Source organism: Cynocephalus volans, chromosome 4 (assembly GCF_027409185.1).
Source record: "Cynocephalus volans isolate mCynVol1 chromosome 4, mCynVol1.pri, whole genome shotgun sequence".
In the NCBI taxonomy this organism is placed as follows: domain Eukaryota; kingdom Metazoa; phylum Chordata; class Mammalia; order Dermoptera; family Cynocephalidae; genus Cynocephalus; species Cynocephalus volans.
Genome location: NC_084463.1, coordinates 102,670,481 through 102,683,657, shown reverse-complemented (window position 1 = coordinate 102,683,657; position 13,177 = coordinate 102,670,481). Strand labels below are relative to the sequence as shown.

Below are 13,177 nucleotides of genomic sequence, written 5' to 3'. Positions count from 1 at the left end.
GGGCTTCTGATGCCCAGGACAAGGCTTGGCTCAGCAAGGTTTTGAGAGCTTGTTTGGAGGTTCTAGCAGGGGAGCGCAGCTACTCGTATACCCTTGACCGAAGAACGGTCCTCTCCTCTAGCGGGGAAGGTCGGCCTCTTCGACCGAGCGCGCAGCTTCGGGAGGGACGCACATGGAGCGGTGAGGGAGGAAGGGGACACCCGCCTAGCCAGCCAGATCAGCCAAATCAACCCTGGCGATCAATGGGGTGACAGATGTCGCAGCCAGATCGCCCTCACATCCATCAGCAAGGTTTTGTAAGCATGCACAAAGCTCCTTGTCTTTAGAGTAAAGGGAGGAAGACAATGATAACCGAAAGGGGTGTTATGAGAATTAGAGTAGGAGTGTGTGAGCTAGGGCACTCTGGTTCCACAAAGATGTCCTTCCCCACTCAGGAGTCCCTGGGAATGATGAGCTATGGGCCATATGCCTTCCAGAGTACCTACCAAGTCCTTAGAAATCACCATAGCCATAGGAAATTCCTCTCTGGAGCATTCCTCATCCAATGTGTCCTCCTCCAATCTTCCCACAAGTATGCACTATTTAAGGATCCTAGCTCCTGCACACCTACTGGTACTTTGGACTGAATATACTCACTTGCTCACTCAAGGCATATTTCTGAGACCCCTTTCTGTGTCAGACCCATGTCTTCGACTATTTAGAATGAGAACTCCTTGGCATTTTTAAAGAATACAAATAACATCTATCACTCATCAAGGGCTTACTGGGTCTCAGGTATCATGCTAAGTACTTAACAAGTACTATCTTGTTTAATTCTCATAACAACGCTGTGAGGCAAATACAGCTTACAGACAAGGAAACTGAAGTTCAGAGGGGTTAGGAAATTTGCCCAAGTTCATAAAACTAAGACAAAGTGTCTTCAAAAAGTTCTGTTTTTCCACAAACTTTTTGAAGTACATGGTACATGGTTGGGCCCAGATTTAAACTCTGGTTCTGTGACTCCAAAGTCCAACACTTCTCTTACTATTCCCCTACTGAAGAAAAGTGCACCTAGGGTGTGCCTGGTCTTAGGGACACCAAAATAAATAAGTAGAGGAGAGGCTTAAACATAGTTGGGTTTGAGGATTGAAAGGCGAGATATCAAAGGTTCAGGAGGGTAGTGAAGAAGTTACTGTAACTATCCAGGGAGAGGTAATGACTTTCTGATGTAGAGCAAAGGCAAGAAAGGGTGGCGGGAACAGAAGGATGTTTGAACCCAGGAGTTTGAGGAAAGGTGGTTGCAGTCAGATGTTTAAACTAGGCTTAATGGAGGCTGGTCAGTTAGCTTATTTAGTTAACAGCAAGGTCCACGGTTTGATCCCTGTACCTGCCAGCTGCCAAGAAACCCCACCAAAATTAACAAACAAAATCAATAGCCTTACTATTTGGATATCCATAAATTATTTTTTTTTCTTACTTCAAGAATCTACTGAGCACCTACAAAGTACCGTGTTTCTTCCATCCACTACATTATTTCATCTTTACAACCACTCCACTTTGTAACGAATAAATTATCTCTAATCCTTTGCTGCCACTGTAAACCAAGAGATATTTAAATTCATCTACCTTTTGGGCAAAGCCCATTTCAGTTTTGTATTGACGTCCCAGGAGGAGGTGGTGGTAGAGGGGTTGTCTGCACGTTTTGCTTTCTGAGCACAGCTCCTGCTATTCTGCGTGAGACTATTAACTACTAGAGAGGTCTAGTTTCTAGCACATGAACACTCTTCCCTCTTGTAATAACAGGCTTTTGCACTGGGCTAGGCCCCAGGGGGAAAGGAACACCAGGAAGACGAAAATGCCGCTCTGTCTTCCAAGCCCAGGCCGAGAAAACAGGAAAGTAAATAATAGGATACAAAGTGACAAGAGTCTAACAGAGGCCTGCCAAAGCATTAGCCCAACTTACTAGGAGAGGTCGGCAAAAGTGTCCCAGAGAGGCGAAAACGTTTGAATCTGGCCTTTAAGAATAAGTTGGGGTTCTCAACCTACAGCTGGGAGAGAAGTTCCAAGAAAACACATTCGTACCAGGCCCTGTGGTGGGTCATTCCCTTAGGGTATCTCTAAAGCTCATGATATCTAGCCTAGGGATTCACGGAGGGAAAGCGTGTGCTGCGGTTGGCATAGGTAAGGAGAAAAGGAGGTCTGCATTTAGGGTCTCGGGGCAGCCGCAGGCAAACTACGCGGACAAAAGTACCTCCCTGGAGGGTCCTCCAGCTCCGCACGTGCTCTGGCCAGGAAGTGCGGATAGGGCGACGCTGAGGCCTTCCCATCACCGCCCGCGGAATGAGGCAAGTAAAGGGTAGAATAATTACCATGCCATCCTAGGGCCTTCCCTCTGATTGGCCCGAGCTTCCGCAGCTCGAGTCTCCTTGGAGCGGAGTCTCGATATAGCGTCACCACTCTTCCCCGTCGCCTCGCCGGGTACACCCCAAGCTAGCCATTCACCAGCCCACTTCCAGGGGCCCAGTGTGACGTCACGACCCTCCCAGCCAACCGCGGCGGTGAGGGGCGGGACTCCAAAGTCCCTCCTACCGCCCCTCCCCTTTCCCCCCCTAACTCCTTCCGTCCCTCCTCTTTCCCCGCGCCCCTTCTCCCGAAGACCGCCCTCACGCTCGGTTTCAAAAGACTCGTTGCCCAATGAATAACATAGTGGACCTAGAGTGGCGGCCTCGTCTGCCAATGCACAGACGGCGAGGGCGGATGGTCAGGAGTGAGACTCTGACGGCAGGCGGCGTGTGACGCAGTCGGGCCCTCTGCGCGCTGCGCCCGCGGCGGCTGTCGGTGGAGGTGGTGGTGGCGGCGGCGGCGGCGGCGGCTACGACCACGACCGTTTCGAGGCGGCCGCGCGCTGCTCTGTGAGAGCGGCGGGTGGTGGACGGCCTGGGCCCTCACTCCTGACACTTCCCCTTCTCCACCGCACCGCGGTAAGTCGGGAGCCTGAGCGGCGGCGGCCCGGGACCGGCGGGCTCCTCTTCCCTCCGGGGCGGGCAGGGTGCGCGGTGCGTCCCAGGCCCTCTAAGCTCCCAAGTCTCGCAATCCGGCGCGCACCTTTTGTCCGGGGGGAGGGGCGGGGCCCGCGACCCTGTGGTCCCGGGGCCCGCTCCTTCAGGCCCAGGGAGGGAATCGACATCGGTGGGGTCTAGGCCTGGGGGCCTTTAGTTGCAGCCCACGCTGAGGGATCGTCCGTCTATCTGGTTGTACTCATTCATTCGCTCAGCGGCGATTGGGCGACCCTGGTGGGCAGACCTTTGCGGAGGCAGCACCCTAAGACCCTGAATACGGTCTCGCCCTCACTTCCTTGACCGTGCTGCGGGATGGTATTTATTTGCCGTGGCTTCTGCATGGGGGAAATGGGTAGCCCGAGGGTTAGGGCGGGTGAGTCGGAAGTTTGTTAGCTTTTTAGGACAGTATCTGAGAATTAGAGTCGGTTCAGTAGAAGGTTCTGTTCTGTTTTCCTACGTGTTCCGTGTAAGGCCAGATGTGGAGAAAGATTGGGTTTCTGGATTACTGTAGCCATGAAGACCTTAGAAGTTATTTAAATGAATTTCCTGTCCTACATCACATATAAGTTTTATAGGTGGAGAAACCGAGGCCCAGAATAGGAGACAGGATCAGATCTCCTGACCCAGTCTAGAAATTTTTCTGTTGCCCCACCACCCTGGGATGTTCCAGTCTCCCATTATTCAGGATTCCCTTTGGGGAGTTGGTGGGGCTGGAGCATTCGTTAACTAGAAATAGACGTAGTCTTTAAAAGCTATTCAGTTTAGTTTTTGCCAGTTCTTTTCAAGGTACTGTAGAAACTTCATTAGTGGTACTCAAACCTAGACCGATAACAACTAAAAAGTTGGTTAAATAATGTCAGTATTGTTATGTATTGGAAACGAATCGATAAAACTGCAAGTCGTCGGCTACTTTCCTGTTCTAAATCTGAATTTTTGACTTGTGTCAGCTGCTGGGGACTCAGATAAAAGAGTCCAGATAGTGATCTGCAGTTGTACTGGAATAGAAAGCAGGAAATATCTACAAGACTTAGAAAGCTAGGTAGCAGTCTCTTTTTGGTTATTGTACCTTCGAATTCATGTTTCCTCTTAGGTACAGAATTAAAAGTGAAGTATTGTAGTAGAATAAGGCGAGGAAATGAAACTCCACTTAGGAGGAAGAAACTAACTGGAAGAAAGAAAGAAAAGAGCAATGATCATTCCCTGTGACAGTCTTAGAAATTCATAAGGAAATGCTAGTTAACTGGGTGACAGACGATATGTTTGCTGGGTGGAAGAAGTTACCATATTTAAAAAGCAAAACCAGAGCTTGGACAGTATGGAGGTATTAGGAAATACTTTGATACAGTTATTTTTGACTGTTCATTAGGATTTGATGAAGTTGGATTAGTTGCCACTTTGGTCAGTTCACACCACTCAGATTGTCACTTTGCTCTTTAGATGACAAAGCAGAAACTAAACTATTAGTGCATAAGAGCAGAAGTGAACTATAGTATAAATACTAAAACATGAACAGGGTATGTTTTCTGTGACATTTTTTCAGTTCAAGCATCACCCTCATCTGGAAAACCTTTCCTGGCATTCTCTCCAGTGCCAGCTGTCACAACATTTATTTGATGGTTCTATTTATAGTACATATCATTTTGTATTTTAGTTGTTTGTCTGTTTATTAGACGGTAAAATATTTTCGTCTTTGTATTCAGGTTGTTTGGCACATAGTAGGCCTTCAGTAAGTGTGTTCACTGCATGAATAAACAAATATGCAGGAGTAGTGAGTAAAGGGGCTGGGTATTTGTGTGTTCCTGACATATGAGGCATAGATAAGGGGACTCATCCCATTTGTATGTTACATGGTACTTTGGTACCTGACTGTGTTCATGTCCACTAGCTCCTAGATAATTAAGAGCAAGCAGACTTTTTGGGAACCAAAACACGGTTTGGAAAAAATCGGTTATGTTATTGTAATATCATTTATGTGGTGGCAGTTAATCTAGGAAGTAAGGGGAAGTAGTACTGATGTTTAATTTCCAATAAAAAGACTATATCTGTAATTATGCAATTTGTGGAAAGGTTAGGGGACTTAAAAAGGGAGATGTTTAACAGTAGGTGTTAAAGGCAAATGATGTAAACAATATTTCTGAGAATTTGCTGCATTCTTTGCTTTTGGAATTGACTCTAAGTATTTGGCACAGTATGTGTCTAGAACAGGTTTCTCACCTTTGGCACTATTGACACTTTGGGCCAGATATTTATTGTGGAGTGCTTTTTTGTGTATTGTAGGATATTCAGCAACATTCCTAGCTTCTGTCCTTACACATAACACATCCTCCCCAAGTTGTAACAATCAAGAATGTCTCAAGAAATTGTCAAAATTGCCCCTGACTGATACTATTGCTCTAGTGAAAACATTCCCAATGTTTTATTAAAATCATACCTTTATCTTGCTTAGTGTTTGCTTGTAAAGTCAGTTAGTAAATTACATCTTGTTAAAATAAATTACCTGTGAAAAAACCCTTAAATTGTGATCAGGTATTTGGAAGCTGAAAAGCTAAGCGTCCTAGAGTCACTCCGTTCTCAGTTAATTTCTGTAGTAGCCTCCTTTACTCTGGCATAGGAAAAATGAAGGTCTTGTTTGAAAGCGTAGGCCATTGGGTAAATCAAGTAATATTTATCACTATTTTTGTGGAACAGATTAAAGAGCTTGTAGTTGAATTGGTGTAATTAAATGTGATTCTGTGTGATTCTACTATGTTTTCATTTCGCTGATGTACTTGATGCCACATAGTACACATTGATGGGGGTGATCTTGCCCCTTGTGCATAATAATTTTATATATACTAAGAAGAGTTTGTGATATTAAAGAGTTTATACTTAATTCAATGTAAAGAAACACTTGCAGTCTTTAGGGAAATAAAAATTATTTTTAAAAATATGGTTATAATTAAACTAAGTGAGTTTAATCTGGTGGGTAGGGTAGAGTGGAAGATGTGAATGAAACTGGAGGCAGGAAGATGAATTAGGAAGAGATTATAGCAGTAATCTAGGATAGCAGTTCTCAAACATTGCAGTCTCTGGACTCCTTTAAGCTTTTAAAAATTACTGAGGACTCCAAACAACTTTATTTATGTGAGTTATATCTGTACTTACTAATACCTTACTAATACTTACTTACTGCATAAGAATTTTTTTTTTTTTTTTTTTTTTTTTTTTTTTTTGGCACCTGGGTGGTGTGGGAATTTGAACCATGCTGTATTAGAAATTAAAACTGAGAAATTTTAAAAAGATGTATTGATTTTTTAAAAATAAACTCATGTCAACATGAATAACAATTTTATGAAGAATAACTAAAGTTGAGCTGGCCAGTTAGCTGACTTGGGAGAGCATGGTGCTGATAATACCGAGGTCAAAGGTTCAAATCCCTGTGCCAGCCAGCCACCAAAAAAAGAAAAGAAAAGAAAAATAAATAAAATTTTACTAGACTTAATAGAAGACCACTGGAGTACCAATCTTCTTTTGCATTCAGATGGTTGGTACATAGTTTGGGTTGAAGTATGTAAAGAAAATTCAGCCTCATACAGATATGTATTAGAAAAGGGGGGAGTATTTTAATAGCCTTTTCAGATAATTATAGATATTCATCTTTGATACTATTCCCAGGCCTTTTGGTACAATATGGAATCTGAAACTATTCCATTAATCTTTTGTAGTATTAAAATTCATTGGTCTGTCTTGCACTTTGAATGGATCTTTACTTGTGCATGATTGTATAAGATCATGCATTGGCCGTTTGGAAATTATTGGTTCATTGAATTATGAAGATCTTCCAAATGTTGACAGATTTTATTATATACATGCTGCTATATCCACCCATCTCATCAGATAAGTCCTTTTAAGAATTGGGAAGCTGAGGAGCTCATAGTGGTGAACACAAGTTTCCAAAATTCTAATTTTTTGTATAAAATCTTATTAATCATAATTTGTCATTCATTCTTTGATATAAAAATGGTGTTCCATGGGGGGAAAACTCATCTTCAAAAGTAATCACAAAAGTGTTCTCCCTCAAGACAAACCCTTGCGTTGCAGCATGCAGAAGCGCTTTCGAGTACTTTGCATTTAATCCCAAAGAATAATCACACAGAATATTAAAGTGATGTGTACTCAAATGTCGAGAATTAATACAATTAATTTTTACTGCTTTATCAAGGACATTTTGAAGTGAAAATGGAATTTTTTATACTGTAAGTGGGTGGCAGTGAAGAATTCATTGATTGTTAGTAAAGTACTGTTTGGTGCCATTGCCTTGATTCATTCTCACCTTCCAGCATTTTTTTTTTTTTTTTTTTTTTAAAAGATGACCGGTAAGGGGATCTTAACCCTTGACTTGGTGTGGTCAGCACCACGCTCACCCAGTGAGCGAACCGGCCATCCGTATATGGGATCCGAACCCGGGGCCTTGGTGTTATCAGCACCGCACTCTCCCGAGTGAGCCACGGGCCGGCCCTCCAGCATTTTTATACATCATTGCTTTTGCACCTCAGTGCCGAGGTCGGCACAGTAAAAGAAGGGCAAATATGCCTTCATTTTATTATGAAAATAGTTTTGACTTCATGGATCCCCTGAAAGAGGTCTTGGGGACTTCTAGAGGGTCTTCAGATCACATTTTGAGAACCACTAATCTAAGACAATAATATTTCACACTGGTTCATAGGAGCCCTTAGCTTCTTTAGAGGACTGAGTAGATGGGGTTCTACTGTACCCACCCCCTCCTTTCTTCAGCCAGAGCAGTTTCTGCTTACAGTTCTTGTATGTATTGGGTTCCATAGCTAAAAATATTTGGAAATCATGGTTAAGGGGGGAATTGAACACCTGAATTAGGGCGTTCTGTTCATGAAGGGACCAGTTCATCCTCCATGAATGTGTTGTAGTCACTCATCTTTTCCCACTTGTGTTTAGTCTCAATTCCTGTGACACAAAGGTTCTTAGTATCTGCATACCTAATCCTCTTGCCAGAATAAGCTCTTAAGGAATAGGCAAATGGATTTATAAATTAAAAAGGTGGATAGTTGGGAATAAGTATAGAGATGTGAGATGAGTAGAAGAGAATGAGTGATCAGCAGGACCTCAGTATATTGTGTGTGCACAGGGATGGGGATTTGTTTTTGTTGTTTGCAGTGGTGCTTTATGGTTGTGTTTAGTGGTCAGCTTTGAATGGAGTCCTAGCTAGACATCGATCAAAGTTTAGAGGAATGGGAAATTATTACACTTTTCTAATTAAAAATATTTGTTGAAGGAACTCTAGTTTGAGGCAACTTTGTCCTCCTAATAGTCTTTTGGTGTAGGTCACATAATCCCTAATCAGATGTAGAAATTGATGTCTAAGAGATTAAAATTTAGTACAGTTACACAATAGCAAGTGGCAGAGGGTTTTTTTCCCTTAATTTTTTTATTTAAAATTAATTTTAGATTTATGGAAGGTTGCAAAGATAGTAGAGTTTTAAACAAATTTGTCTTACTCCAAAGCAAATACGAGTATACTCTTCACTTTTTGTAAATGATGAGTGTTATATTAAGGGGATGAAAAAATGCTGCTCAGTAATGTGAGGAAGGAACTGTATTAGATACTGTGGATTATTTAAAGTTAATTTATACCCTGCAATAAGCAAAGTCAAGATGCTTTTTACTAGAGCAGCCAACAGCTCATACACTCAGGTGGCAGGTATAACAACAAATATATTGTATAAGTAAAAACAGCTGGGAGACATTAGTTTATGTAATTGGGGTTGGAAAGGGGGAGGGGAAGGGAAGTGTTTTTATACTGATAAGAGTCTGAAGGGTCTAATCTGGGATAGTCTTATGAAGTAGGTGAGGCTCGAGCAACAATTTTTAGAAAGAAAAGACATAATTTTTAGTTAGATGAATAAATGTTCTAATCAAGGGAATGGCTTGATCAGGGGATCCATCATGGGAAGGATATTGTAAAACAGAAAATAGCAGATAGTTTTGTTGGGGTGTGATGTTAGTTGATTAAGACTAGGCTAATATCGTCTTCCTGGAATTCTACCCAGTCCTCTCCTTTTCTATCCCTCCTCTCTCATCCAAGGCAAAAATTGCTAGCCATATTTTTTCATTTAGTTTAATTGTGGATGATAATCCCTGCCTTTCCTAGCACTTACCTGAAGATTAGTTGAAAGAATGTAGGAAAATGTGCTTTGTAAAGCGGAATGTAGTACTGGTCTATTCATCTAGCAAGTATTTATTGTTTTTGCTTTTAGCTGGCTTTGATACAAAGGAACTCAATGAGTGGAAAGGAAAAATTACTTCCCATTTGTGTAACTTTATTGAGTTAGGGAGCAGCATGCTTGGGAAGCTTGCTTGCTTAGTCATTCAGATAGCACTTAAAGTTGGTAGTTAGTTACTTGGTTTTTTACCATGTTTCAAGGTCTATCCACCACTTTTCTGTGTAGAAAACTAAAATTTTAAATTTTACCCAGAGTTCAAAAAGCTCACAAAAGTTAGATCTATAAACCAGGACATCAATTTATTGAGCTTCTGTTGGGACAGTGGGAGAACTTATGCCTGTCTGTTGACTGGACTACTGGTGTGTTTTTATTTTTATTTTTTTTCCCTTTGGCAGCTGGCCAGTACAGCGTGGTGTGTATTACTCAGGCTACCTCTTTCTTGTATCTGAGAGTCTGTTATTAGTTAAAAGATTGTTTGAGCATAATGGGCAGAATAAAATAAAGGGTAAAATTAGAGGTTTCTTTTTATATAGAACTATTTTAATTTTTTTCTAAACATTTCTTATACAAAAAAAAAAAAAAAAAATTGCAGTGAGTATGTCAGTCCATCCATGAAGGAAAAAGGGATAAAGGTTAATCTTTGCAGGAAATTTCATCTAGACCACAGGTATGCCTTATAGATTGTCCTTAATCCGTAACAGAGATTACCTTTTTGGTGACTAGAACTCTCGTGTTTACCAGAGAAGTGACTTTCTCTGATAGTTCCCGATTGTTATTGCCAAATTTTGGGGGTTTTTTGGTTCCTCATTTTATAGTGAATGCGAAGTTGGAACTTTAGTTGGCAGTGTTCTTTCTCTAGGAAATCTAGGCTCTAGATTTTAGGTGCATGGATTCTGGAGACACAGTAGGTTTGTGCCTAGGGCAAGTTACTTCTTGTGCCTAAATTGGCCATTTGTAAAATTGGGATAAAAATACTTACTTCATTGGATTCTTAGGAGGTTTACATGAGATAATTCATAAAAAAATCTCTAGGACTATTTATTTTTTGAATGGATTTTACTACATTTTTTAAATGAAAAACTACAGTTATTGCAAGTACTATATCATCTAGATCTTTTGTGGTTGTTTGTTAACATAGGAAATAAAAGATAGAAAAATTTGGGTCCTCTGAATTCTCTACCCTGTGCCTTATTCCCATTCCATTCTCCAGAGGCAACCACTTTCATGAATTTGGTGTGTATTTTTCTAGTTTTACTCTTTACTTCTATTATGTATATATGTATCCATAAAAAAGTGTATTCTTATCTTTTATATTTTACCTAGAGTGTCTACCAAATGTATTATTTTGCAACTTGCTTTTTTTCATTGAACATTTATTTGAAATAACTCTAAGAGGGTGACTTTATCCAAATGTTCTGGTGATGCCTTACTCTTGATATCAAATCCTGGCTACATACTTAGCAGAGTTCTCCGATTCACTCTTTTAGTCAATTAACTTAAGGTTAGTGATATCACTACATAATAAACTGGTAAGTACATTTATTATAGACCTACCATGTGAGTGAAACTGGGCTTGATGTTGAGATATAGGGACAGATAACATAGGTACACAAATACCCATTCTTAGCTGTGTATGTTCCTTATACAGACCAAACATCTCTAATCTGAAATCCATAGTGGTCCAAAATCTGAAACTTTTTGAGTGCCAACATTATGCTCAAAGGAAATGCTCATTGGAGCATTTCAGATTTTCTGTTTTCAGATTAGGGATGCTTAACTGGTATGTATTCTGCAAATATTTCAAAACCTGAAATAATCTGAAACCTGAAACTCTTCTGGTCTGAAATATTTCAGAAAAGCAATACTCAACCTGTACTCTTTCCCTTTCTTCTCTTCCTAGACCATTAAGGCCCAGTTCATAGTCTGCATCCCCAGGATGCTTTCCTCACATTTTCTGTTCATATTCTGACCTGATTTTGACTTCCTATTGTGCTTCTTGGCACTTGAATGCTCTCTGAGTATTTAATGTGTGGGTCCTTTCTCTGATTATATCAGAAGCCGCAAACTCACAACTTACTGGGACCAGGCAGCTGATGGAAATGAGTGATGTTGGGTGGGTTTTGTGGCGCTTTAGAGAGTGCATGCTCTCACCAAGGGGGGCAGTTGATACTAAGCTCCAGCCTATTATTGCCATTAAGTGATTACAGTCCTAGTTTGCTTAATTATTAGGTTTTTCATGCCAAAAATCTGTTTTTTTTGCTATATCCTTACTTTAAATATTATCAGTGAGTTTAAAATGCATATACATATACATAAACATTTCTCCATAGTACATACATATGTGCATATGTGTATAAGGTACTTCAAAAATTTTGTGGAAAAATGGAATTGAAAAATAATATGAATCTTTCCATGAACTTTTTTTTCCCCTTGGCAGCTGGCCAGTATGGGGATCTGAACCCTTGATCTTTGTTTTATAACACCGTGATCTTAACAACTTAGCTAACTGGCCAGCACCCTTTCCATGAACTTTTTGAAGTACCCTCACATAATATATGATATATACATATATGTCATATATACACATATATGAGCCAAACAAAAAAGTGTCTGCTGGTTGCTTCCAGCCATACTGTGATTTCCTTTTTGCAGTCTCTGAATTAGATGATAAATTCCACCAGGAATCTTCTCTTTCCTGGCTTCCTTTCCTTGTTAGAATCTGGCATAATTTTATTGTTAAGTTAGAATTTACTTCTAAAGTAATTTGATCATTCAGACTTTATTTAAAAAAACACATTGGTGGTGACTGTCCTTAATTTAGAAAGCATGTATGTTTCAGATCCTGCCTCAGGTTCTAGGAGAGTAAACAAATGATAATTGACCCTACCCTAGAGAATTTCATTGTGTCCTAGGTGAGAGGTAGGATTGGAAGAGTTCAGAGGTTGAGTTCCTTGGGAAGCAGACTCTGAATTGGAGATAGTCCTGAATAAGTTTTATTAGGAAATGCTCTTGGGATCACCACCTGTGGGAGAGAAGAGAAGGAAGCAGAAATGGGCTGATGGAGAAACTGAGTTGTGATGATGTTTTAATGAAGGTGTTATCCAGTACTGTGAAGAGCGTGAAGCTGGGATCACCCTTTAGAGTTATCCTGAATTGAGGCAAAGGGGCCATGGATATGGGCTGTCCAGTGAAGGTAAGGAAACTCTTCAGCTGAGGCAGTTCTGAAGAGGACAGTTGAGGGCTGTCTTCTGGTAACACTTTTTTCTGATAGCAGCTGTTATAATCCTTCAGTCCTAAAGGAAGATCTGTGTAGTTGGTGTTTCCCAACGTCCAGTATAAGGAGTCAGGGTTAAGATGGATATGTGCGAAGAAGTCATAATGTGCTGTTGAAGCCCAGAGGAGTGTATGATTGTTAGGAGTTAGGGGAGGCTTATAGAAGAGATGACATTTCAGCTAGGTTTTGAAGAATGAGTTAGGTTGCTTGGTAGGGGCAAGAATAGAGAGAGGAGCATTTTGATTGAGTCAATGACATTTACACAGCAGAGTAAGGAAAATGAATGATTTGTTTGAAGAGCAAAGGACTAAATGTATTAGTTATTCTTTAATGTCTAGCAATTATGACAAAAATTATGAGGCTGTTTCCAAAATCTTGATTTTCTTCACGGTGATAATTTTTAAGAAAACACTTTTCCCAGTATGATAGGGCTTAGGGACTAAGCCAAACTATCCTTGCCAGAAATAAGAAAATAGGCTGGGTTCAAGTGAGAAGCTTTTTTTCCGTGAGTCTAAATTGGATTTGCTCCCTGTGTTGTCCCTTTTTCTTGGGTCAGAAACTGATGAATTTCCTTTATACTTCACATGTTCTTGTTTGTTGCTTATTATCTTTCTAAGATTGAGGGTATC

At 40.7% G+C, this 13,177-nt stretch overlaps 2 protein-coding genes across 6 annotated transcripts in view; one reads left to right on the top strand and one right to left on the bottom strand.

The window, feature by feature from the left end:
• Positions 1-2,476, bottom strand: part of PGAP2 (post-GPI attachment to proteins 2) — a 32,552-nt gene extending 30,076 nt beyond the window's left edge. For both annotated transcript variants that reach the window (XM_063093075.1, XM_063093076.1), the window contains exon 1: positions 2,349-2,476. The gene's annotated coding sequence lies outside the window, so the exon portion shown is untranslated. The remainder of the gene's footprint in view (positions 1-2,348) is intronic.
• A 278-nt stretch (positions 2,477-2,754) lies between these two features.
• Positions 2,755-13,177, top strand: part of NUP98 (nucleoporin 98 and 96 precursor) — a 90,673-nt gene continuing 80,250 nt past the window's right edge. For 3 of the 4 annotated variants that reach the window (XM_063092453.1, XM_063092455.1, XM_063092452.1), the window contains exon 1: positions 2,755-2,960. The gene's annotated coding sequence lies outside the window, so the exon portion shown is untranslated. The remainder of the gene's footprint in view (positions 2,961-13,177) is intronic. The other variant, XM_063092454.1, reaches the window with a different exon arrangement.